At 38.0% G+C, this 23,635-nt stretch overlaps 45 pseudogenes; all 45 read left to right on the top strand.

Moving 5' to 3' along the window:
* The first annotated feature begins 369 nt into the window (after nt 1-369).
* On the top strand, nt 370-488 carry LOC124333820 (annotated as a pseudogene).
* A 413-nt stretch (nt 489-901) lies between these two features.
* Nucleotides 902-1,020, top strand: LOC124332397 (annotated as a pseudogene).
* A 392-nt stretch (nt 1,021-1,412) lies between these two features.
* Nucleotides 1,413-1,531, top strand: LOC124333646 (annotated as a pseudogene).
* Nucleotides 1,532-1,944: 413 nt separating this feature from the next.
* Nucleotides 1,945-2,063, top strand: LOC124332395 (annotated as a pseudogene).
* A 392-nt stretch (nt 2,064-2,455) lies between these two features.
* LOC124332394 lies at nt 2,456-2,574 on the top strand (annotated as a pseudogene).
* A 413-nt stretch (nt 2,575-2,987) lies between these two features.
* LOC124332393 lies at nt 2,988-3,106 on the top strand (annotated as a pseudogene).
* A 392-nt stretch (nt 3,107-3,498) lies between these two features.
* LOC124332392 lies at nt 3,499-3,617 on the top strand (annotated as a pseudogene).
* A 413-nt stretch (nt 3,618-4,030) lies between these two features.
* Nucleotides 4,031-4,149, top strand: LOC124332391 (annotated as a pseudogene).
* Nucleotides 4,150-4,562: 413 nt separating this feature from the next.
* Nucleotides 4,563-4,681, top strand: LOC124332390 (annotated as a pseudogene).
* Nucleotides 4,682-5,094: 413 nt separating this feature from the next.
* LOC124332388 lies at nt 5,095-5,213 on the top strand (annotated as a pseudogene).
* Nucleotides 5,214-5,605: 392 nt separating this feature from the next.
* Nucleotides 5,606-5,724, top strand: LOC124332387 (annotated as a pseudogene).
* A 413-nt stretch (nt 5,725-6,137) lies between these two features.
* Nucleotides 6,138-6,256, top strand: LOC124332386 (annotated as a pseudogene).
* Nucleotides 6,257-6,669: 413 nt separating this feature from the next.
* On the top strand, nt 6,670-6,788 carry LOC124332385 (annotated as a pseudogene).
* A 413-nt stretch (nt 6,789-7,201) lies between these two features.
* LOC124333818 lies at nt 7,202-7,320 on the top strand (annotated as a pseudogene).
* Nucleotides 7,321-7,733: 413 nt separating this feature from the next.
* LOC124332384 lies at nt 7,734-7,852 on the top strand (annotated as a pseudogene).
* Nucleotides 7,853-8,265: 413 nt separating this feature from the next.
* LOC124333817 lies at nt 8,266-8,384 on the top strand (annotated as a pseudogene).
* A 413-nt stretch (nt 8,385-8,797) lies between these two features.
* On the top strand, nt 8,798-8,916 carry LOC124332383 (annotated as a pseudogene).
* Nucleotides 8,917-9,329: 413 nt separating this feature from the next.
* Nucleotides 9,330-9,448, top strand: LOC124332382 (annotated as a pseudogene).
* A 413-nt stretch (nt 9,449-9,861) lies between these two features.
* Nucleotides 9,862-9,980, top strand: LOC124332381 (annotated as a pseudogene).
* Nucleotides 9,981-10,393: 413 nt separating this feature from the next.
* LOC124333816 lies at nt 10,394-10,512 on the top strand (annotated as a pseudogene).
* A 413-nt stretch (nt 10,513-10,925) lies between these two features.
* Nucleotides 10,926-11,044, top strand: LOC124332379 (annotated as a pseudogene).
* A 413-nt stretch (nt 11,045-11,457) lies between these two features.
* LOC124333815 lies at nt 11,458-11,576 on the top strand (annotated as a pseudogene).
* Nucleotides 11,577-11,989: 413 nt separating this feature from the next.
* LOC124332378 lies at nt 11,990-12,108 on the top strand (annotated as a pseudogene).
* Nucleotides 12,109-12,500: 392 nt separating this feature from the next.
* Nucleotides 12,501-12,619, top strand: LOC124333644 (annotated as a pseudogene).
* Nucleotides 12,620-13,032: 413 nt separating this feature from the next.
* Nucleotides 13,033-13,151, top strand: LOC124332376 (annotated as a pseudogene).
* Nucleotides 13,152-13,543: 392 nt separating this feature from the next.
* Nucleotides 13,544-13,662, top strand: LOC124332375 (annotated as a pseudogene).
* Nucleotides 13,663-14,075: 413 nt separating this feature from the next.
* Nucleotides 14,076-14,194, top strand: LOC124333814 (annotated as a pseudogene).
* A 413-nt stretch (nt 14,195-14,607) lies between these two features.
* On the top strand, nt 14,608-14,726 carry LOC124332374 (annotated as a pseudogene).
* A 392-nt stretch (nt 14,727-15,118) lies between these two features.
* On the top strand, nt 15,119-15,237 carry LOC124332373 (annotated as a pseudogene).
* Nucleotides 15,238-15,629: 392 nt separating this feature from the next.
* Nucleotides 15,630-15,748, top strand: LOC124332372 (annotated as a pseudogene).
* Nucleotides 15,749-16,161: 413 nt separating this feature from the next.
* On the top strand, nt 16,162-16,280 carry LOC124332371 (annotated as a pseudogene).
* Nucleotides 16,281-16,693: 413 nt separating this feature from the next.
* On the top strand, nt 16,694-16,812 carry LOC124333813 (annotated as a pseudogene).
* A 413-nt stretch (nt 16,813-17,225) lies between these two features.
* Nucleotides 17,226-17,344, top strand: LOC124332370 (annotated as a pseudogene).
* Nucleotides 17,345-17,736: 392 nt separating this feature from the next.
* Nucleotides 17,737-17,855, top strand: LOC124332369 (annotated as a pseudogene).
* A 392-nt stretch (nt 17,856-18,247) lies between these two features.
* On the top strand, nt 18,248-18,366 carry LOC124332368 (annotated as a pseudogene).
* Nucleotides 18,367-18,758: 392 nt separating this feature from the next.
* LOC124332367 lies at nt 18,759-18,877 on the top strand (annotated as a pseudogene).
* Nucleotides 18,878-19,269: 392 nt separating this feature from the next.
* Nucleotides 19,270-19,388, top strand: LOC124332365 (annotated as a pseudogene).
* Nucleotides 19,389-19,780: 392 nt separating this feature from the next.
* On the top strand, nt 19,781-19,899 carry LOC124333812 (annotated as a pseudogene).
* Nucleotides 19,900-20,312: 413 nt separating this feature from the next.
* LOC124332363 lies at nt 20,313-20,431 on the top strand (annotated as a pseudogene).
* A 392-nt stretch (nt 20,432-20,823) lies between these two features.
* On the top strand, nt 20,824-20,942 carry LOC124332362 (annotated as a pseudogene).
* A 392-nt stretch (nt 20,943-21,334) lies between these two features.
* On the top strand, nt 21,335-21,453 carry LOC124332361 (annotated as a pseudogene).
* Nucleotides 21,454-21,866: 413 nt separating this feature from the next.
* On the top strand, nt 21,867-21,985 carry LOC124332360 (annotated as a pseudogene).
* A 413-nt stretch (nt 21,986-22,398) lies between these two features.
* On the top strand, nt 22,399-22,517 carry LOC124333811 (annotated as a pseudogene).
* A 413-nt stretch (nt 22,518-22,930) lies between these two features.
* Nucleotides 22,931-23,049, top strand: LOC124332359 (annotated as a pseudogene).
* A 392-nt stretch (nt 23,050-23,441) lies between these two features.
* Nucleotides 23,442-23,560, top strand: LOC124332358 (annotated as a pseudogene).
* Nucleotides 23,561-23,635: the final 75 nt, after the last annotated feature.

Genomic DNA, 23,635 nt, shown 5'->3' with positions numbered 1-23,635 from the left:
CAATCACGATGGTTACCAGTCCAATTTCGTAGATGAAACATTTCAATGCCTTAGAGATAGGTTCAATTCATCTATAAGAATGATTCTGGATCAATTCCATTGAGAGTTTGTCAAATTTTATCGCGTTTTTTAATCGCGATGGTTACCAGTCCAAATTCGTACATCAAAAATTTCAATGACATAGGGATAGGTTCAATTCATCTATAGGAATGATTCTGGATGAATTTCATTGCGAGTTTTTCAAAGTTGATCGCGCTTTTTATTCGCGATGGGTACCAGTCCAAATTCAATGAACAAACATTTCTGTCACTTTGAAGTGATTTTCTATTCATCCATTGGGACTGGGAGGGTAAATTTTCATTTTTGAATGTCAACGGCCATATCACGTAGAACGCACCTGGTCTCGTCAGCTCCCAGAAGTTAAGTTACGTCGAGTCCCGTTAGTACTTGGAAGGGTTACCGCTTGGGAATACGGGATGTCGTTGGCGACGGATAGTTTGTTTTCAATAACAAATTTCTTGACATTTTTTTTCAATCACGATGGTTACCAGTCCAATTTCGTAGATGAAACATTTCAATGCCTTAGAGATAGGTTCAATTCATCTATAAGAATGATTCTGGATCAATTCCATTGAGAGTTTGTCAAATTTTATCGCGTTTTTTAATCGCGATGGTTACCAGTCCAAATTCGTACATCAAAAATTTCAATGACATAGGGATAGGTTCAATTCATCTATAGGAATGATTCTGGATGAATTTCATTGCGAGTTTTTCAAAGTTGATCGCGCTTTTTATTCGCGATGGTTACCAGTCCAAATTCAATGAACAAACATTTCTGTCACTTTGAAGTGATTTTCTATTCATCCATTGGGACTGGGAGGGTAAATTTTCATTTTTGAATGTCAACGGCCATATCACGTAGAACGCACCTGGTCTCGTCAGCTCCCAGAAGTTAAGTTACGTCGAGTCCCGTTAGTACTTGGAAGGGTGACCGCTTGGGAATACGGGATGTCGTTGGCGATGGATAGTTTGTTTTCAATAACAAATTTCTTGACATTTTTTTTCAATCACGATGGTTACCAGTCCAATTTCGTAGATGAAACATTTCAATGCCTTAGAGATAGGTTCAATTCATCTGTAAGAATGATGTTTTTCAAATTTTATCGCGTTTTCTAATCGCGATGGTTACCAGTCCAAATTCGTACATCAAAAATTTCAATGACATAGGGATAGGTTCAATTCATCTATAGGAATGATTCTGGATGAATTTCATTGCGAGTTTTTCAAAGTTGATCGCGCTTTTTATTCGCGATGGTTACCAGTCCAAATTCAATGAACAAACATTTCTGTCACTTTGAAGTGATTTTCTATTCATCCATTGGGACTGGGAGGGTAAATTTTCATTTTTGAATGTCAACGGCCATATCACGTAGAACGCACCTGGTCTCGTCAGCTCCCAGAAGTTAAGATACGTCGAGTCCCGTTAGTACTTGGAAGGGTGACCGCTTGGGAATACGGGATGTCGTTGGCGATGGATAGTTTGTTTTCAATAACAAATTTCTTGACATTTTTTTTCAATCACGATGGTTACCAGTCCAATTTCGTAGATGAAACATTTCAATGCCTTAGAGATAGGTTCAATTCATCTATAAGAATGATTCTGGATCAATTCCATTGAGAGTTTGTCAAATTTTATCGCGTTTTTTAATCGCGATGGTTACCAGTCCAAATTCGTAGATCAAAAATTTCAATGACATAGGGATAGGTTCAATTCATCTATAGGAATGATTCTGGATGAATTTCATTGCGAGTTTTTCAAAGTTGATCGCGCTTTTTATTCGCGATGGTTACCAGTCCAAATTCAATGAACAAACATTTCTGTCACTTTGAAGTGATTTTCTATTCATCCATTGGGACTGGGAGGGTAAATTTTCATTTTTGAATGTCAACGGCCATATCACGTAGAACGCACCTGGTCTCGTCAGCTCCCAGAAGTTAAGTTACGTCGAGTCCCGTTAGTACTTGGAAGGGTGACCGCTTGGGAATACGGGATGTCGTTGGCGATGGATAGTTTGTTTTCAATAACAAATTTCTTGACATTTTTTTTCAATCACGATGGTTACCAGTCCAATTTCGTAGATGAAACATTTCAATGCCTTAGAGATAGGTTCAATTCATCTGTAAGAATGATGTTTTTCAAATTTTATCGCGTTTTTTAATCGCGATGGTTACCAGTCCAAATTCGTACATCAAAAATTTCAATGACATAGGGATAGGTTCAATTCATCTATAGGAATGATTCTGGATGAATTTCATTGCGAGTTTTTCAAAGTTGATCGCGCTTTTTATTCGCGATGGTTACCAGTCCAAATTCAATGAACAAACATTTCTGTCACTTTGAAGTGATTTTCTATTCATCCATTGGGACTGGGAGGGTAAATTTTCATTTTTGAATGTCAACGGCCATATCACGTAGAACGCACCTGGTCTCGTCAGCTCCCAGAAGTTAAGTTACGTCGAGTCCCGTTAGTACTTGGAAGGGTGACCGCTTGGGAATACGGGATGTCGTTGGCGATGGATAGTTTGTTTTCAATAACAAATTTCTTGACATTTTTTTTCAATCACGATGGTTACCAGTCCAATTTCGTAGATGAAACATTTCAATGCCTTAGAGATAGGTTCAATTCATCTATAAGAATGATTCTGGATCAATTCCATTGAGAGTTTGTCAAATTTTATCGCGTTTTTTAATCGCGATGGTTACCAGTCCAAATTCGTAGATCAAAAATTTCAATGACATAGGGATAGGTTCAATTCATCTATAGGAATGATTCTGGATGAATTTCATTGCGAGTTTTTCAAAGTTGATCGCGCTTTTTATTCGCGATGGTTACCAGTCCAAATTCAATGAACAAACATTTCTGTCACTTTGAAGTGATTTTCTATTCATCCATTGGGACTGGGAGGGTAAATTTTCATTTTTGAATGTCAACGGCCATATCACGTAGAACGCACCTGGTCTCGTCAGCTCCCAGAAGTTAAGTTACGTCGAGTCCCGTTAGTACTTGGAAGGGTGACCGCTTGGGAATACGGGATGTCGTTGGCGATGGATAGTTTGTTTTCAATAACAAATTTCTTGACATTTTTTTTCAATCACGATGGTTACCAGTCCAATTTCGTAGATGAAACATTTCAATGCCTTAGAGATAGGTTCAATTCATCTGTAAGAATGATGTTTTTCAAATTTTATCGCGTTTTTTAATCGCGATGGTTACCAGTCCAAATTCGTAGATCAAAAATTTCAATGACATAGGGATAGGTTCAATTCATCTATAGGAATGATTCTGGATGAATTTCATTGCGAGTTTTTCAAAGTTGATCGCGCTTTTTATTCGCGATGGTTACCAGTCCAAATTCAATGAACAAACATTTCTGTCACTTTGAAGTGATTTTCTATTCATCCATTGGGACTGGGAGGGTAAATTTTCATTTTTGAATGTCAACGGCCATATCACGTAGAACGCACCTGGTCTCGTCAGCTCCCAGAAGTTAAGTTACGTCGAGTCCCGTTAGTACTTGGAAGGGTGACCGCTTGGGAATACGGGATGTCGTTGGCGATGGATAGTTTGTTTTCAATAACAAATTTCTTGACATTTTTTTTCAATCACGATGGTTACCAGTCCAATTTCGTAGATGAAACATTTCAATGCCTTAGAGATAGGTTCAATTCATCTATAAGAATGATTCTGGATCAATTCCATTGAGAGTTTGTCAAATTTTATCGCGTTTTTTAATCGCGATGGTAACCAGTCCAAATTCGTAGATCAAAAATTTCAATGACATAGGGATAGGTTCAATTCATCTATAGGAATGATTCTGGATGAATTTCATTGCGAGTTTTTCAAAGTTGATCGCGCTTTTTATTCGCGATGGTTACCAGTCCAAATTCAATGAACAAACATTTCTGTCACTTTGAAGTGATTTTCTATTCATCCATTGGGACTGGGAGGGTAAATTTTCATTTTTGAATGTCAACGGCCATATCACGTAGAACGCACCTGGTCTCGTCAGCTCCCAGAAGTTAAGTTACGTCGAGTCCCGTTAGTACTTGGAAGGGTGACCGCTTGGGAATACGGGATGTCGTTGGCGATGGATAGTTTGTTTTCAATAACAAATTTCTTGACATTTTTTTTCAATCACGATGGTTACCAGTCCAATTTCGTAGATGAAACATTTCAATGCCTTAGAGATAGGTTCAATTCATCTATAAGAATGATTCTGGATCAATTCCATTGAGAGTTTGTCAAATTTTATCGCGTTTTTTAATCGCGATGGTTACCAGTCCAAATTCGTAGATCAAAAATTTCAATGACATAGGGATAGGTTCAATTCATCTATAGGAATGATTCTGGATGAATTTCATTGCGAGTTTTTCAAAGTTGATCGCGCTTTTTATTCGCGATGGTTACCAGTCCAAATTCAATGAACAAACATTTCTGTCACTTTGAAGTGATTTTCTATTCATCCATTGGGAGTGGGAGGGTAAATTTTCATTTTTGAATGTCAACGGCCATATCACGTAGAACGCACCTGGTCTCGTCAGCTCCCAGAAGTTAAGTTACGTCGAGTCCCGTTAGTACTTGGAAGGGTGACCGCTTGGGAATACGGGATGTCGTTGGCGATGGATAGTTTGTTTTCAATAACAAATTTCTTGACATTTTTTTTCAATCACGATGGTTACCAGTCCAATTTCGTAGATGAAACATTTCAATGCCTTAGAGATAGGTTCAATTCATCTATAAGAATGATTCTGGATCAATTCCATTGAGAGTTTGTCAAATTTTATCGCGTTTTTTAATCGCGATGGTTACCAGTCCAAATTCGTAGATCAAAAATTTCAATGACATAGGGATAGGTTCAATTCATCTATAGGAATGATTCTGGATGAATTTCATTGCGAGTTTTTCAAAGTTGATCGCGCTTTTTATTCGCGATGGTTACCAGTCCAAATTCAATGAACAAACATTTCTGTCACTTTGAAGTGATTTTCTATTCATCCATTGGGACTGGGAGGGTAAATTTTCATTTTTGAATGTCAACGGCCATATCACGTAGAACGCACCTGGTCTCGTCAGCTCCCAGAAGTTAAGTTACGTCGAGTCCCGTTAGTACTTGGAAGGGTGACCGCTTGGGAATACGGGATGTCGTTGGCGATGGATAGTTTGTTTTCAATAACAAATTTCTTGACATTTTTTTTCAATCACGATGGTTACCAGTCCAATTTCGTAGATGAAACATTTCAATGCCTTAGAGATAGGTTCAATTCATCTGTAAGAATGATGTTTTTCAAATTTTATCGCGTTTTTTAATCGCGATGGTTACCAGTCCAAATTCGTAGATCAAAAATTTCAATGACATAGGGATAGGTTCAATTCATCTATAGGAATGATTCTGGATGAATTTCATTGCGAGTTTTTCAAAGTTGATCGCGCTTTTTATTCGCGATGGTTACCAGTCCAAATTCAATGAACAAACATTTCTGTCACTTTGAAGTGATTTTCTATTCATCCATTGGGACTGGGAGGGTAAATTTTCATTTTTGAATGTCAACGGCCATATCACGTAGAACGCACCTGGTCTCGTCAGCTCCCAGAAGTTAAGTTACGTCGAGTCCCGTTAGTACTTGGAAGGGTGACCGCTTGGGAATACGGGATGTCGTTGGCGATGGATAGTTTGTTTTCAATAACAAATTTCTTGACATTTTTTTTCAATCACGATGGTTACCAGTCCAATTTCGTAGATGAAACATTTCAATGCCTTAGAGATAGGTTCAATTCATCTATAAGAATGATTCTGGATCAATTCCATTGAGAGTTTGTCAAATTTTATCGCGTTTTTTAATCGCGATGGTAACCAGTCCAAATTCGTAGATCAAAAATTTCAATGACATAGGGATAGGTTCAATTCATCTATAGGAATGATTCTGGATGAATTTCATTGCGAGTTTTTCAAAGTTGATCGCGCTTTTTATTCGCGATGGTTACCAGTCCAAATTCAATGAACAAACATTTCTGTCACTTTGAAGTGATTTTCTATTCATCCATTGGGACTGGGAGGGTAAATTTTCATTTTTGAATGTCAACGGCCATATCACGTAGAACGCACCTGGTCTCGTCAGCTCCCAGAAGTTAAGTTACGTCGAGTCCCGTTAGTACTTGGAAGGGTGACCGCTTGGGAATACGGGATGTCGTTGGCGATGGATAGTTTGTTTTCAATAACAAATTTCTTGACATTTTTTTTCAATCACGATGGTTACCAGTCCAATTTCGTAGATGAAACATTTCAATGCCTTAGAGATAGGTTCAATTCATCTATAAGAATGATTCTGGATCAATTCCATTGAGAGTTTGTCAAATTTTATCGCGTTTTTTAATCGCGATGGTTACCAGTCCAAATTCGTAGATCAAAAATTTCAATGACATAGGGATAGGTTCAATTCATCTATAGGAATGATTCTGGATGAATTTCATTGCGAGTTTTTCAAAGTTGATCGCGCTTTTTATTCGCGATGGTTACCAGTCCAAATTCAATGAACAAACATTTCTGTCACTTTGAAGTGATTTTCTATTCATCCATTGGGAGTGGGAGGGTAAATTTTCATTTTTGAATGTCAACGGCCATATCACGTAGAACGCACCTGGTCTCGTCAGCTCCCAGAAGTTAAGTTACGTCGAGTCCCGTTAGTACTTGGAAGGGTGACCGCTTGGGAATACGGGATGTCGTTGGCGATGGATAGTTTGTTTTCAATAACAAATTTCTTGACATTTTTTTTCAATCACGATGGTTACCAGTCCAATTTCGTAGATGAAACATTTCAATGCCTTAGAGATAGGTTCAATTCATCTATAAGAATGATTCTGGATCAATTCCATTGAGAGTTTGTCAAATTTTATCGCGTTTTTTAATCGCGATGGTTACCAGTCCAAATTCGTAGATCAAAAATTTCAATGACATAGGGATAGGTTCAATTCATCTATAGGAATGATTCTGGATGAATTTCATTGCGAGTTTTTCAAAGTTGATCGCGCTTTTTATTCGCGATGGTTACCAGTCCAAATTCAATGAACAAACATTTCTGTCACTTTGAAGTGATTTTCTATTCATCCATTGGGACTGGGAGGGTAAATTTTCATTTTTGAATGTCAACGGCCATATCACGTAGAACGCACCTGGTCTCGTCAGCTCCCAGAAGTTAAGTTACGTCGAGTCCCGTTAGTACTTGGAAGGGTTACCGCTTGGGAATACGGGATGTCGTTGGCGACGGATAGTTTGTTTTCAATAACAAATTTCTTGACATTTTTTTTCAATCACGATGGTTACCAGTCCAATTTCGTAGATGAAACATTTCAATGCCTTAGAGATAGGTTCAATTCATCTATAAGAATGATTCTGGATCAATTCCATTGAGAGTTTGTCAAATTTTATCGCGTTTTTTAATCGCGATGGTTACCAGTCCAAATTCGTACATCAAAAATTTCAATGACATAGGGATAGGTTCAATTCATCTATAGGAATGATTCTGGATGAATTTCATTGCGAGTTTTTCAAAGTTGATCGCGCTTTTTATTCGCGATGGGTACCAGTCCAAATTCAATGAACAAACATTTCTGTCACTTTGAAGTGATTTTCTATTCATCCATTGGGACTGGGAGGGTAAATTTTCATTTTTGAATGTCAACGGCCATATCACGTAGAACGCACCTGGTCTCGTCAGCTCCCAGAAGTTAAGTTACGTCGAGTCCCGTTAGTACTTGGAAGGGTGACCGCTTGGGAATACGGGATGTCGTTGGCGATGGATAGTTTGTTTTCAATAACAAATTTCTTGACATTTTTTTTCAATCACGATGGTTACCAGTCCAATTTCGTAGATGAAACATTTCAATGCCTTAGAGATAGGTTCAATTCATCTATAAGAATGATTCTGGATCAATTCCATTGAGAGTTTGTCAAATTTTATCGCGTTTTTTAATCGCGATGGTTACCAGTCCAAATTCGTACATCAAAAATTTCAATGACATAGGGATAGGTTCAATTCATCTATAGGAATGATTCTGGATGAATTTCATTGCGAGTTTTTCAAAGTTGATCGCGCTTTTTATTCGCGATGGGTACCAGTCCAAATTCAATGAACAAACATTTCTGTCACTTTGAAGTGATTTTCTATTCATCCATTGGGACTGGGAGGGTAAATTTTCATTTTTGAATGTCAACGGCCATATCACGTAGAACGCACCTGGTCTCGTCAGCTCCCAGAAGTTAAGTTACGTCGAGTCCCGTTAGTACTTGGAAGGGTTACCGCTTGGGAATACGGGATGTCGTTGGCGACGGATAGTTTGTTTTCAATAACAAATTTCTTGACATTTTTTTTCAATCACGATGGTTACCAGTCCAATTTCGTAGATGAAACATTTCAATGCCTTAGAGATAGGTTCAATTCATCTATAAGAATGATTCTGGATCAATTCCATTGAGAGTTTGTCAAATTTTATCGCGTTTTTTAATCGCGATGGTTACCAGTCCAAATTCGTACATCAAAAATTTCAATGACATAGGGATAGGTTCAATTCATCTATAGGAATGATTCTGGATGAATTTCATTGCGAGTTTTTCAAAGTTGATCGCGCTTTTTATTCGCGATGGTTACCAGTCCAAATTCAATGAACAAACATTTCTGTCACTTTGAAGTGATTTTCTATTCATCCATTGGGACTGGGAGGGTAAATTTTCATTTTTGAATGTCAACGGCCATATCACGTAGAACGCACCTGGTCTCGTCAGCTCCCAGAAGTTAAGTTACGTCGAGTCCCGTTAGTACTTGGAAGGGTGACCGCTTGGGAATACGGGATGTCGTTGGCGATGGATAGTTTGTTTTCAATAACAAATTTCTTGACATTTTTTTTCAATCACGATGGTTACCAGTCCAATTTCGTAGATGAAACATTTCAATGCCTTAGAGATAGGTTCAATTCATCTATAAGAATGATTCTGGATCAATTCCATTGAGAGTTTGTCAAATTTTATCGCGTTTTTTAATCGCGATGGTAACCAGTCCAAATTCGTAGATCAAAAATTTCAATGACATAGGGATAGGTTCAATTCATCTATAGGAATGATTCTGGATGAATTTCATTGCGAGTTTTTCAAAGTTGATCGCGCTTTTTATTCGCGATGGTTACCAGTCCAAATTCAATGAACAAACATTTCTGTCACTTTGAAGTGATTTTCTATTCATCCATTGGGACTGGGAGGGTAAATTTTCATTTTTGAATGTCAACGGCCATATCACGTAGAACGCACCTGGTCTCGTCAGCTCCCAGAAGTTAAGTTACGTCGAGTCCCGTTAGTACTTGGAAGGGTGACCGCTTGGGAATACGGGATGTCGTTGGCGATGGATAGTTTGTTTTCAATAACAAATTTCTTGACATTTTTTTTCAATCACGATGGTTACCAGTCCAATTTCGTAGATGAAACATTTCAATGCCTTAGAGATAGGTTCAATTCATCTATAAGAATGATTCTGGATCAATTCCATTGAGAGTTTGTCAAATTTTATCGCGTTTTTTAATCGCGATGGTTACCAGTCCAAATTCGTAGATCAAAAATTTCAATGACATAGGGATAGGTTCAATTCATCTATAGGAATGATTCTGGATGAATTTCATTGCGAGTTTTTCAAAGTTGATCGCGCTTTTTATTCGCGATGGTTACCAGTCCAAATTCAATGAACAAACATTTCTGTCACTTTGAAGTGATTTTCTATTCATCCATTGGGAGTGGGAGGGTAAATTTTCATTTTTGAATGTCAACGGCCATATCACGTAGAACGCACCTGGTCTCGTCAGCTCCCAGAAGTTAAGTTACGTCGAGTCCCGTTAGTACTTGGAAGGGTGACCGCTTGGGAATACGGGATGTCGTTGGCGATGGATAGTTTGTTTTCAATAACAAATTTCTTGACATTTTTTTTCAATCACGATGGTTACCAGTCCAATTTCGTAGATGAAACATTTCAATGCCTTAGAGATAGGTTCAATTCATCTATAAGAATGATTCTGGATCAATTCCATTGAGAGTTTGTCAAATTTTATCGCGTTTTTTAATCGCGATGGTTACCAGTCCAAATTCGTAGATCAAAAATTTCAATGACATAGGGATAGGTTCAATTCATCTATAGGAATGATTCTGGATGAATTTCATTGCGAGTTTTTCAAAGTTGATCGCGCTTTTTATTCGCGATGGTTACCAGTCCAAATTCAATGAACAAACATTTCTGTCACTTTGAAGTGATTTTCTATTCATCCATTGGGACTGGGAGGGTAAATTTTCATTTTTGAATGTCAACGGCCATATCACGTAGAACGCACCTGGTCTCGTCAGCTCCCAGAAGTTAAGTTACGTCGAGTCCCGTTAGTACTTGGAAGGGTTACCGCTTGGGAATACGGGATGTCGTTGGCGACGGATAGTTTGTTTTCAATAACAAATTTCTTGACATTTTTTTTCAATCACGATGGTTACCAGTCCAATTTCGTAGATGAAACATTTCAATGCCTTAGAGATAGGTTCAATTCATCTATAAGAATGATTCTGGATCAATTCCATTGAGAGTTTGTCAAATTTTATCGCGTTTTTTAATCGCGATGGTTACCAGTCCAAATTCGTACATCAAAAATTTCAATGACATAGGGATAGGTTCAATTCATCTATAGGAATGATTCTGGATGAATTTCATTGCGAGTTTTTCAAAGTTGATCGCGCTTTTTATTCGCGATGGGTACCAGTCCAAATTCAATGAACAAACATTTCTGTCACTTTGAAGTGATTTTCTATTCATCCATTGGGACTGGGAGGGTAAATTTTCATTTTTGAATGTCAACGGCCATATCACGTAGAACGCACCTGGTCTCGTCAGCTCCCAGAAGTTAAGTTACGTCGAGTCCCGTTAGTACTTGGAAGGGTGACCGCTTGGGAATACGGGATGTCGTTGGCGATGGATAGTTTGTTTTCAATAACAAATTTCTTGACATTTTTTTTCAATCACGATGGTTACCAGTCCAATTTCGTAGATGAAACATTTCAATGCCTTAGAGATAGGTTCAATTCATCTATAAGAATGATTCTGGATCAATTCCATTGAGAGTTTGTCAAATTTTATCGCGTTTTTTAATCGCGATGGTTACCAGTCCAAATTCGTACATCAAAAATTTCAATGACATAGGGATAGGTTCAATTCATCTATAGGAATGATTCTGGATGAATTTCATTGCGAGTTTTTCAAAGTTGATCGCGCTTTTTATTCGCGATGGGTACCAGTCCAAATTCAATGAACAAACATTTCTGTCACTTTGAAGTGATTTTCTATTCATCCATTGGGACTGGGAGGGTAAATTTTCATTTTTGAATGTCAACGGCCATATCACGTAGAACGCACCTGGTCTCGTCAGCTCCCAGAAGTTAAGTTACGTCGAGTCCCGTTAGTACTTGGAAGGGTTACCGCTTGGGAATACGGGATGTCGTTGGCGACGGATAGTTTGTTTTCAATAACAAATTTCTTGACATTTTTTTTCAATCACGATGGTTACCAGTCCAATTTCGTAGATGAAACATTTCAATGCCTTAGAGATAGGTTCAATTCATCTATAAGAATGATTCTGGATCAATTCCATTGAGAGTTTGTCAAATTTTATCGCGTTTTTTAATCGCGATGGTTACCAGTCCAAATTCGTACATCAAAAATTTCAATGACATAGGGATAGGTTCAATTCATCTATAGGAATGATTCTGGATGAATTTCATTGCGAGTTTTTCAAAGTTGATCGCGCTTTTTATTCGCGATGGTTACCAGTCCAAATTCAATGAACAAACATTTCTGTCACTTTGAAGTGATTTTCTATTCATCCATTGGGACTGGGAGGGTAAATTTTCATTTTTGAATGTCAACGGCCATATCACGTAGAACGCACCTGGTCTCGTCAGCTCCCAGAAGTTAAGTTACGTCGAGTCCCGTTAGTACTTGGAAGGGTGACCGCTTGGGAATACGGGATGTCGTTGGCGATGGATAGTTTGTTTTCAATAACAAATTTCTTGACATTTTTTTTCAATCACGATGGTTACCAGTCCAATTTCGTAGATGAAACATTTCAATGCCTTAGAGATAGGTTCAATTCATCTGTAAGAATGATGTTTTTCAAATTTTATCGCGTTTTCTAATCGCGATGGTTACCAGTCCAAATTCGTACATCAAAAATTTCAATGACATAGGGATAGGTTCAATTCATCTATAGGAATGATTCTGGATGAATTTCATTGCGAGTTTTTCAAAGTTGATCGCGCTTTTTATTCGCGATGGTTACCAGTCCAAATTCAATGAACAAACATTTCTGTCACTTTGAAGTGATTTTCTATTCATCCATTGGGACTGGGAGGGTAAATTTTCATTTTTGAATGTCAACGGCCATATCACGTAGAACGCACCTGGTCTCGTCAGCTCCCAGAAGTTAAGATACGTCGAGTCCCGTTAGTACTTGGAAGGGTGACCGCTTGGGAATACGGGATGTCGTTGGCGATGGATAGTTTGTTTTCAATAACAAATTTCTTGACATTTTTTTTCAATCACGATGGTTACCAGTCCAATTTCGTAGATGAAACATTTCAATGCCTTAGAGATAGGTTCAATTCATCTATAAGAATGATTCTGGATCAATTCCATTGAGAGTTTGTCAAATTTTATCGCGTTTTTTAATCGCGATGGTTACCAGTCCAAATTCGTAGATCAAAAATTTCAATGACATAGGGATAGGTTCAATTCATCTATAGGAATGATTCTGGATGAATTTCATTGCGAGTTTTTCAAAGTTGATCGCGCTTTTTATTCGCGATGGTTACCAGTCCAAATTCAATGAACAAACATTTCTGTCACTTTGAAGTGATTTTCTATTCATCCATTGGGACTGGGAGGGTAAATTTTCATTTTTGAATGTCAACGGCCATATCACGTAGAACGCACCTGGTCTCGTCAGCTCCCAGAAGTTAAGTTACGTCGAGTCCCGTTAGTACTTGGAAGGGTGACCGCTTGGGAATACGGGATGTCGTTGGCGATGGATAGTTTGTTTTCAATAACAAATTTCTTGACATTTTTTTTCAATCACGATGGTTACCAGTCCAATTTCGTAGATGAAACATTTCAATGCCTTAGAGATAGGTTCAATTCATCTGTAAGAATGATGTTTTTCAAATTTTATCGCGTTTTTTAATCGCGATGGTTACCAGTCCAAATTCGTACATCAAAAATTTCAATGACATAGGGATAGGTTCAATTCATCTATAGGAATGATTCTGGATGAATTTCATTGCGAGTTTTTCAAAGTTGATCGCGCTTTTTATTCGCGATGGTTACCAGTCCAAATTCAATGAACAAACATTTCTGTCACTTTGAAGTTATTTTCTATTCATCCATTGGGACTGGGAGGGTAAATTTTCATTTTTGAATGTCAACGGCCATATCACGTAGAACGCACCTGGTCTCGTCAGCTCCCAGAAGTTAAGTTACGTCGAGTCCCGTTAGTACTTGGAAGGGTGACCGCTTGGGAATACGGGATGTCGTTGGCGATGGATAGTTTGTTTTCAATAACAAATTTCTTGACATTTTTTTTCAATCACGATGGTTACCAGTCCAATTTCGTAGATGAAACATTTCAATGCCTTAGAGATAGGTTCAATTCATCTATAAGAATGATTCTGGATCAATTCCATTGAGAGTTTGTCAAATTTTATCGCGTTTTTTAATCGCGATGGTTACCAGTCCAAATTCGTACATCAAAAATTTCAATGACATAGGGATAGGTTCAATTCATCTATAGGAATGATTCTGGATGAATTTCATTGCGAGTTTTTCAAAGTTGATCGCGCTTTTTATTCGCGATGGGTACCAGTCCAAATTCAATGAACAAACATTTCTGTCACTTTGAAGTGATTTTCTATTCATCCATTGGGACTGGGAGGGTAAATTTTCATTTTTGAATGTCAACGGCCATATCACGTAGAACGCACCTGGTCTCGTCAGCTCCCAGAAGTTAAGTTACGTCGAGTCCCGTTAGTACTTGGAAGGGTTACCGCTTGGGAATACGGGATGTCGTTGGCGACGGATAGTTTGTTTTCAATAACAAATTTCTTGACATTTTTTTTCAATCACGATGGTTACCAGTCCAATTTCGTAGATGAAACATTTCAATGCCTTAGAGATAGGTTCAATTCATCTATAAGAATGATTCTGGATCAATTCCATTGAGAGTTTGTCAAATTTTATCGCGTTTTTTAATCGCGATGGTTACCAGTCCAAATTCGTACATCAAAAATTTCAATGACATAGGGATAGGTTCAATTCATCTATAGGAATGATTCTGGATGAATTTCATTGCGAGTTTTTCAAAGTTGATCGCGCTTTTTATTCGCGATGGTTACCAGTCCAAATTCAATGAACAAACATTTCTGTCACTTTGAAGTGATTTTCTATTCATCCATTGGGACTGGGAGGGTAAATTTTCATTTTTGAATGTCAACGGCCATATCACGTAGAACGCACCTGGTCTCGTCAGCTCCCAGAAGTTAAGTTACGTCGAGTCCCGTTAGTACTTGGAAGGGTGACCGCTTGGGAATACGGGATGTCGTTGGCGATGGATAGTTTGTTTTCAATAACAAATTTCTTGACATTTTTTTTCAATCACGATGGTTACCAGTCCAATTTCGTAGATGAAACATTTCAATGCCTTAGAGATAGGTTCAATTCATCTGTAAGAATGATGTTTTTCAAATTTTATCGCGTTTTTTAATCGCGATGGTTACCAGTCCAAATTCGTAGATCAAAAATTTCAATGACATAGGGATAGGTTCAATTCATCTATAGGAATGATTCTGGATGAATTTCATTGCGAGTTTTTCAAAGTTGATCGCGCTTTTTATTCGCGATGGTTACCAGTCCAAATTCAATGAACAAACATTTCTGTCACTTTGAAGTGATTTTCTATTCATCCATTGGGACTGGGAGGGTAAATTTTCATTTTTGAATGTCAACGGCCATATCACGTAGAACGCACCTGGTCTCGTCAGCTCCCAGAAGTTAAGTTACGTCGAGTCCCGTTAGTACTTGGAAGGGTGACCGCTTGGGAATACGGGATGTCGTTGGCGATGGATAGTTTGTTTTCAATAACAAATTTCTTGACATTTTTTTTCAATCACGATGGTTACCAGTCCAATTTCGTAGATGAAACATTTCAATGCCTTAGAGATAGGTTCAATTCATCTGTAAGAATGATGTTTTTCAAATTTTATCGCGTTTTTTAATCGCGATGGTTACCAGTCCAAATTCGTAGATCAAAAATTTCAATGACATAGGGATAGGTTCAATTCATCTATAGGAATGATTCTGGATGAATTTCATTGCGAGTTTTTCAAAGTTGATCGCGCTTTTTATTCGCGATGGTTACCAGTCCAAATTCAATGAACAAACATTTCTGTCACTTTGAAGTGATTTTCTATTCATCCATTGGGACTGGGAGGGTAAATTTTCATTTTTGAATGTCAACGGCCATATCACGTAGAACGCACCTGGTCTCGTCAGCTCCCAGAAGTTAAGTTACGTCGAGTCCCGTTAGTACTTGGAAGGGTGACCGCTTGGGAATACGGGATGTCGTTGGCGATGGATAGTTTGTTTTCAATAACAAATTTCTTGACATTTTTTTTCAATCACGATGGTTACCAGTCCAATTTCGTAGATGAAACATTTCAATGCCTTAGAGATAGGTTCAATTCATCTATAAGAATGATTCTGGATCAATTCCATTGAGAGTTTGTCAAATTTTATCGCGTTTTTTAATCGCGATGGTTACCAGTCCAAATTCGTACATCAAAAATTTCAATGACATAGGGATAGGTTCAATTCATCTATAGGAATGATTCTGGATGAATTTCATTGCGAGTTTTTCAAAGTTGATCGCGCTTTTTATTCGCGATGGGTACCAGTCCAAATTCAATGAACAAACATTTCTGTCACTTTGAAGTGATTTTCTATTCATCCATTGGGACTGGGAGGGTAAATTTTCATTTTTGAATGTCAACGGCCATATCACGTAGAACGCACCTGGTCTCGTCAGCTCCCAGAAGTTAAGTTACGTCGAGTCCCGTTAGTACTTGGAAGGGTGACCGCTTGGGAATACGGGATGTCGTTGGCGATGGATAGTTTGTTTTCAATAACAAATTTCTTGACATTTTTTTTCAATCACGATGGTTACCAGTCCAATTTCGTAGATGAAACATTTCAATGCCTTAGAGATAGGTTCAATTCATCTATAAGAATGATTCTGGATCAATTCCATTGAGAGTTTGTCAAATTTTATCGCGTTTTTTAATCGCGATGGTTACCAGTCCAAATTCGTACATCAAAAATTTCAATGACATAGGGATAGGTTCAATTCATCTATAGGAATGATTCTGGATGAATTTCATTGCGAGTTTTTCAAAGTTGATCGCGCTTTTTATTCGCGATGGGTACCAGTCCAAATTCAATGAACAAACATTTCTGTCACTTTGAAGTGATTTTCTATTCATCCATTGGGACTGGGAGGGTAAATTTTCATTTTTGAATGTCAACGGCCATATCACGTAGAACGCACCTGGTCTCGTCAGCTCCCAGAAGTTAAGTTACGTCGAGTCCCGTTAGTACTTGGAAGGGTTACCGCTTGGGAATACGGGATGTCGTTGGCGACGGATAGTTTGTTTTCAATAACAAATTTCTTGACATTTTTTTTCAATCACGATGGTTACCAGTCCAATTTCGTAGATGAAACATTTCAATGCCTTAGAGATAGGTTCAATTCATCTATAAGAATGATTCTGGATCAATTCCATTGAGAGTTTGTCAAATTTTATCGCGTTTTTTAATCGCGATGGTTACCAGTCCAAATTCGTACATCAAAAATTTCAATGACATAGGGATAGGTTCAATTCATCTATAGGAATGATTCTGGATGAATTTCATTGCGAGTTTTTCAAAGTTGATCGCGCTTTTTATTCGCGATGGTTACCAGTCCAAATTCAATGAACAAACATTTCTGTCACTTTGAAGTGATTTTCTATTCATCCATTGGGACTGGGAGGGTAAATTTTCATTTTTGAATGTCAACGGCCATATCACGTAGAACGCACCTGGTCTCGTCAGCTCCCAGAAGTTAAGTTACGTCGAGTCCCGTTAGTACTTGGAAGGGTGACCGCTTGGGAATACGGGATGTCGTTGGCGATGGATAGTTTGTTTTCAATAACAAATTTCTTGACATTTTTTTTCAATCACGATGGTTACCAGTCCAATTTCGTAGATGAAACATTTCAATGCCTTAGAGATAGGTTCAATTCATCTGTAAGAATGATGTTTTTCAAATTTTATCGCGTTTTTTAATCGCGATGGTTACCAGTCCAAATTCGTACATCAAAAATTTCAATGACATAGGGATAGGTTCAATTCATCTATAGGAATGATTCTGGATGAATTTCATTGCGAGTTTTTCAAAGTTGATCGCGCTTTTTATTCGCGATGGTTACCAGTCCAAATTCAATGAACAAACATTTCTGTCACTTTGAAGTGATTTTCTATTCATCCATTGGGACTGGGAGGGTAAATTTTCATTTTTGAATGTCAACGGCCATATCACGTAGAACGCACCTGGTCTCGTCAGCTCCCAGAAGTTAAGTTACGTCGAGTCCCGTTAGTACTTGGAAGGGTGACCGCTTGGGAATACGGGATGTCGTTGGCGATGGATAGTTTGTTTTCAATAACAAATTTCTTGACATTTTTTTTCAATCACGATGGTTACCAGTCCAATTTCGTAGATGAAACATTTCAATGCCTTAGAGATAGGTTCAATTCATCTGTAAGAATGATGTTTTTCAAATTTTATCGCGTTTTTTAATCGCGATGGTTACCAGTCCAAATTCGTAGATCAAAAATTTCAATGACATAGGGATAGGTTCAATTCATCTATAGGAATGATTCTGGATGAATTTCATTGCGAGTTTTTCAAAGTTGATCGCGCTTTTTATTCGCGATGGTTACCAGTCCAAATTCAATGAACAAACATTTCTGTCACTTTGAAGTGATTTTCTATTCATCCATTGGGACTGGGAGGGTAAATTTTCATTTTTGAATGTCAACGGCCATATCACGTAGAACGCACCTGGTCTCGTCAGCTCCCAGAAGTTAAGTTACGTCGAGTCCCGTTAGTACTTGGAAGGGTGACCGCTTGGGAATACGGGATGTCGTTGGCGATGGATAGTTTGTTTTCAATAACAAATTTCTTGACATTTTTTTTCAATCACGATGGTTACCAGTCCAATTTCGTAGATGAAACATTTCAATGCCTTAGAGATAGGTTCAATTCATCTGTAAGAATGATGTTTTTCAAATTTTATCGCGTTTTTTAATCGCGATGGTTACCAGTCCAAATTCGTACATCAAAAATTTCAATGACATAGGGATAGGTTCAATTCATCTATAGGAATGATTCTGGATGAATTTCATTGCGAGTTTTTCAAAGTTGATCGCGCTTTTTATTCGCGATGGTTACCAGTCCAAATTCAATGAACAAACATTTCTGTCACTTTGAAGTGATTTTCTATTCATCCATTGGGACTGGGAGGGTAAATTTTCATTTTTGAATGTCAACGGCCATATCACGTAGAACGCACCTGGTCTCGTCAGCTCCCAGAAGTTAAGTTACGTCGAGTCCCGTTAGTACTTGGAAGGGTGACCGCTTGGGAATACGGGATGTCGTTGGCGATGGATAGTTTGTTTTCAATAACAAATTTCTTGACATTTTTTTTCAATCACGATGGTTACCAGTCCAATTTCGTAGATGAAACATTTCAATGCCTTAGAGATAGGTTCAATTCATCTGTAAGAATGATGTTTTTCAAATTTTATCGCGTTTTTTAATCGCGATGGTTACCAGTCCAAATTCGTAGATCAAAAATTTCAATGACATAGGGATAGGTTCAATTCATCTATAGGAATGATTCTGGATGAATTTCATTGCGAGTTTTTCAAAGTTGATCGCGCTTTTTATTCGCGATGGTTACCAGTCCAAATTCAATGAACAAACATTTCTGTCACTTTGAAGTGATTTTCTATTCATCCATTGGGACTGGGAGGGTAAATTTTCATTTTTGAATGTCAACGGCCATATCACGTAGAACGCACCTGGTCTCGTCAGCTCCCAGAAGTTAAGTTACGTCGAGTCCCGTTAGTACTTGGAAGGGTGACCGCTTGGGAATACGGGATGTCGTTGGCGATGGATAGTTTGTTTTCAATAACAAATTTCTTGACATTTTTTTTCAATCACGATGGTTACCAGTCCAATTTCGTAGATGAAACATTTCAATGCCTTAGAGATAGGTTCAATTCATCTGTAAGAATGATGTTTTTCAAATTTTATCGCGTTTTTTAATCGCGATGGTTACCAGTCCAAATTCGTAGATCAAAAATTTCAATGACATAGGGATAGGTTCAATTCATCTATAGGAATGATTCTGGATGAATTTCATTGCGAGTTTTTCAAAGTTGATCGCGCTTTTTATTCGCGATGGTTACCAGTCCAAATTCAATGAACAAACATTTCTGTCACTTTGAAGTGATTTTCTATTCATCCATTGGGACTGGGAGGGTAAATTTTCATTTTTGAATGTCAACGGCCATATCACGTAGAACGCACCTGGTCTCGTCAGCTCCCAGAAGTTAAGTTACGTCGAGTCCCGTTAGTACTTGGAAGGGTTACCGCTTGGGAATACGGGATGTCGTTGGCGACGGATAGTTTGTTTTCAATAACAAATTTCTTGACATTTTTTTTCAATCACGATGGTTACCAGTCCAATTTCGTAGATGAAACATTTCAATGCCTTAGAGATAGGTTCAATTCATCTATAAGAATGATTCTGGATCAATTCCATTGAGAGTTTGTCAAATTTTATCGCGTTTTTTAATCGCGATGGTTACCAGTCCAAATTCGTACATCAAAAATTTCAATGACATAGGGATAGGTTCAATTCATCTATAGGAATGATTCTGGATGAATTTCATTGCGAGTTTTTCAAAGTTGATCGCGCTTTTTATTCGCGATGGTTACCAGTCCAAATTCAATGAACAAACATTTCTGTCACTTTGAAGTGATTTTCTATTCATCCATTGGGACTGGGAGGGTAAATTTTCATTTTTGAATGTCAACGGCCATATCACGTAGAACGCACCTGGTCTCGTCAGCTCCCAGAAGTTAAGTTACGTCGAGTCCCGTTAGTACTTGGAAGGGTGACCGCTTGGGAATACGGGATGTCGTTGGCGATGGATAGTTTGTTTTCAATAACAAATTTCTTGACATTTTTTTTCAATCACGATGGTTACCAGTCCAATTTCGTAGATGAAACATTTCAATGCCTTAGAGATAGGTTCAATTCATCTGTAAGAATGATGTTTTTCAAATTTTATCGCGTTTTTTAATCGCGATGGTTACCAGTCCAAATTCGTAGATCAAAAATTTCAATGACATAGGGATAGGTTCAATTCATCTATAGGAATGATTCTGGATGAATTTCATTGCGAGTTTTTCAAAGTTGATCGCGCTTTTTATTCGCGATGGTTACCAGTCCAAATTCAATGAACAAACATTTCTGTCACTTTGAAGTGATTTTCTATTCATCCATTGGGACTGGGAGGGTAAATTTTCATTTTTGAATGTCAACGGCCATATCACGTAGAACGCACCTGGTCTCGTCAGCTCCCAGAAGTTAAGTTACGTCGAGTCCCGTTAGTACTTGGAAGGGTGACCGCTTGGGAATACGGGATGTCGTTGGCGATGGATAGTTTGTTTTCAATAACAAATTTCTTGACATTTTTTTTCAATCACGATGGTTACCAGTCCAATTTCGTAGATGAAACATTTCAATGCCTTAGAGATAGGTTCAATTCATCTGTAAGAATGATGTTTTTCAAATTTTATCGCGTTTTTTAATCGCGATGGTTACCAGTCCAAATTCGTAGATCAAAAATTTCAATGACATAGGGATAGGTTCAATTCATCTATAGGAATGATTCTGGATGAATTTCATTGCGAGTTTTTCAAAGTTGATCGCGCTTTTTATTCGCGATGGTTACCAGTCCAAATTCAATGAACAAACATTTCTGTCACTTTGAAGTGATTTTCTATTCATCCATTGGGACTGGGAGGGTAAATTTTCATTTTTGAATGTCAACGGCCATATCACGTAGAACGCACCTGGTCTCGTCAGCTCCCAGAAGTTAAGTTACGTCGAGTCCCGTTAGTACTTGGAAGGGTGACCGCTTGGGAATACGGGATGTCGTTGGCGATGGATAGTTTGTTTTCAATAACAAATTTCTTGACATTTTTTTTCAATCACGATGGTTACCAGTCCAATTTCGTAGATGAAACATTTCAATGCCTTAGAGATAGGTTCAATTCATCTATAAGAATGATTCTGGATCAATTCCATTGAGAGTTTGTCAAATTTTATCGCGTTTTTTAATCGCGATGGTTACCAGTCCAAATTCGTACATCAAAAATTTCAATGACATAGGGATAGGTTCAATTCATCTATAGGAATGATTCTGGATGAATTTCATTGCGAGTTTTTCAAAGTTGATCGCGCTTTTTATTCGCGATGGGTACCAGTCCAAATTCAATGAACAAACATTTCTGTCACTTTGAAGTGATTTTCTATTCATCCATTGGGACTGGGAGGGTAAATTTTCATTTTTGAATGTCAACGGCCATATCACGTAGAACGCACCTGGTCTCGTCAGCTCCCAGAAGTTAAGTTACGTCGAGTCCCGTTAGTACTTGGAAGGGTGACCGCTTGGGAATACGGGATGTCGTTGGCGATGGATAGTTTGTTTTCAATAACAAATTTCTTGACATTTTTTTTCAATCACGATGGTTACCAGTCCAATTTCGTAGATGAAACATTTCAATGCCTTAGAGATAGGTTCAATTCATCTATAAGAATGATTCTGGATCAATTCCATTGAGAGTTTGTCAAATTTTATCGCGTTTTTTAATCGCGATGGTTACCAGTCCAAATTCGTACATCAAAAATTTCAATGACATAGGGATAGGTTCAATTCATCTATAGGAATGATTCTGGATGAATTTCATTGCGAGTTTTTCAAAGTTGATCGCGCTTTTTATTCGCGATGGGTACCAGTCCAAATTCAATGAACAAACATTTCTGTCACTTTGAAGTGATTTTCTATTCATCCATTGGGACTGGGAGGGTAAATTTTCATTTTTGAATGTCAACGGCCATATCACGTAGAACGCACCTGGTCTCGTCAGCTCCCAGAAGTTAAGTTACGTCGAGTCCCGTTAGTACTTGGAAGGGTTACCGCTTGGGAATACGGGATGTCGTTGGCGACGGATAGTTTGTTTTCAATAACAAATTTCTTGACATTTTTTTTCAATCACGATGGTTACCAGTCCAATTTCGTAGATGAAACATTTCAATGCCTTAGAGATAGGTTCAATTCATCTATAAGAATGATTCTGGATCAATTCCATTGAGAGTTTGTCAAATTTTATCGCGTTTTTTAATCGCGATGGTTACCAGTCCAAATTCGTACATCAAAAATTTCAATGACATAGGGATAGGTTCAATTCATCTATAGGAATGATTCTGGATGAATTTCATTGCGAGTTTTTCAAAGTTGATCGCGCTTTTTATTCGCGATGGTTACCAGTCCAAATTCAATGAACAAACATTTCTGTCACTTTGAAGTGATTTTCTATTCATCCATTGGGACTGGGAGGGTAAATTTTCATTTTTGAATGTCAACGGCCATATCACGTAGAACGCACCTGGTCTCGTCAGCTCCCAGAAGTTAAGTTACGTCGAGTCCCGTTAGTACTTGGAAGGGTGACCGCTTGGGAATACGGGATGTCGTTGGCGATGGATAGTTTGTTTTCAATAACAAATTTCTTGACATTTTTTTTCAATCACGATGGTTACCAGTCCAATTTCGTAGATGAAACATTTCAATGCCTTAGAGATAGGTTCAATTCATCTGTAAGAATGATGTTTTTCAAATTTTATCGCGTTTTTTAATCGCGATGGTTACCAGTCCAAATTCGTACATCAAAAATTTCAATGACATAGGGATAGGTTCAATTCATCTATAGGAATGATTCTGGATGAATTTCATTGCGAGTTTTTCAAAGTTGATCGCGCTTTTTATTCGCGATGGTTACCAGTCCAAATTCAATGAACAAACATTTCTGTCACTTTGAAGTGATTTTCTATTCATCCATTGGGACTGGGAGGGTAAATTTTCATTTTTGAATGTCAACGGCCATATCACGTAGAACGCACCTGGTCTCGTCAGCTCCCAGAAGTTAAGTTACGTCGAGTCCCGTTAGTACTTGGAAGGGTGACCGCTTGGGAATACGGGATGTCGTTGGCGATGGATAGTTTGTTTTCAATAACAAATTTCTTGACATTTTTTTTCAATCACGATGGTTACCAGTCCAATTTCGTA

The sequence above is a fragment of the Daphnia pulicaria genome, chromosome 3 (genome assembly GCF_021234035.1).
Source record: "Daphnia pulicaria isolate SC F1-1A chromosome 3, SC_F0-13Bv2, whole genome shotgun sequence".
Classification (NCBI taxonomy): domain Eukaryota; kingdom Metazoa; phylum Arthropoda; class Branchiopoda; order Diplostraca; family Daphniidae; genus Daphnia; species Daphnia pulicaria.
This window is presented reverse-complemented; position numbering and strand designations above follow the sequence as displayed.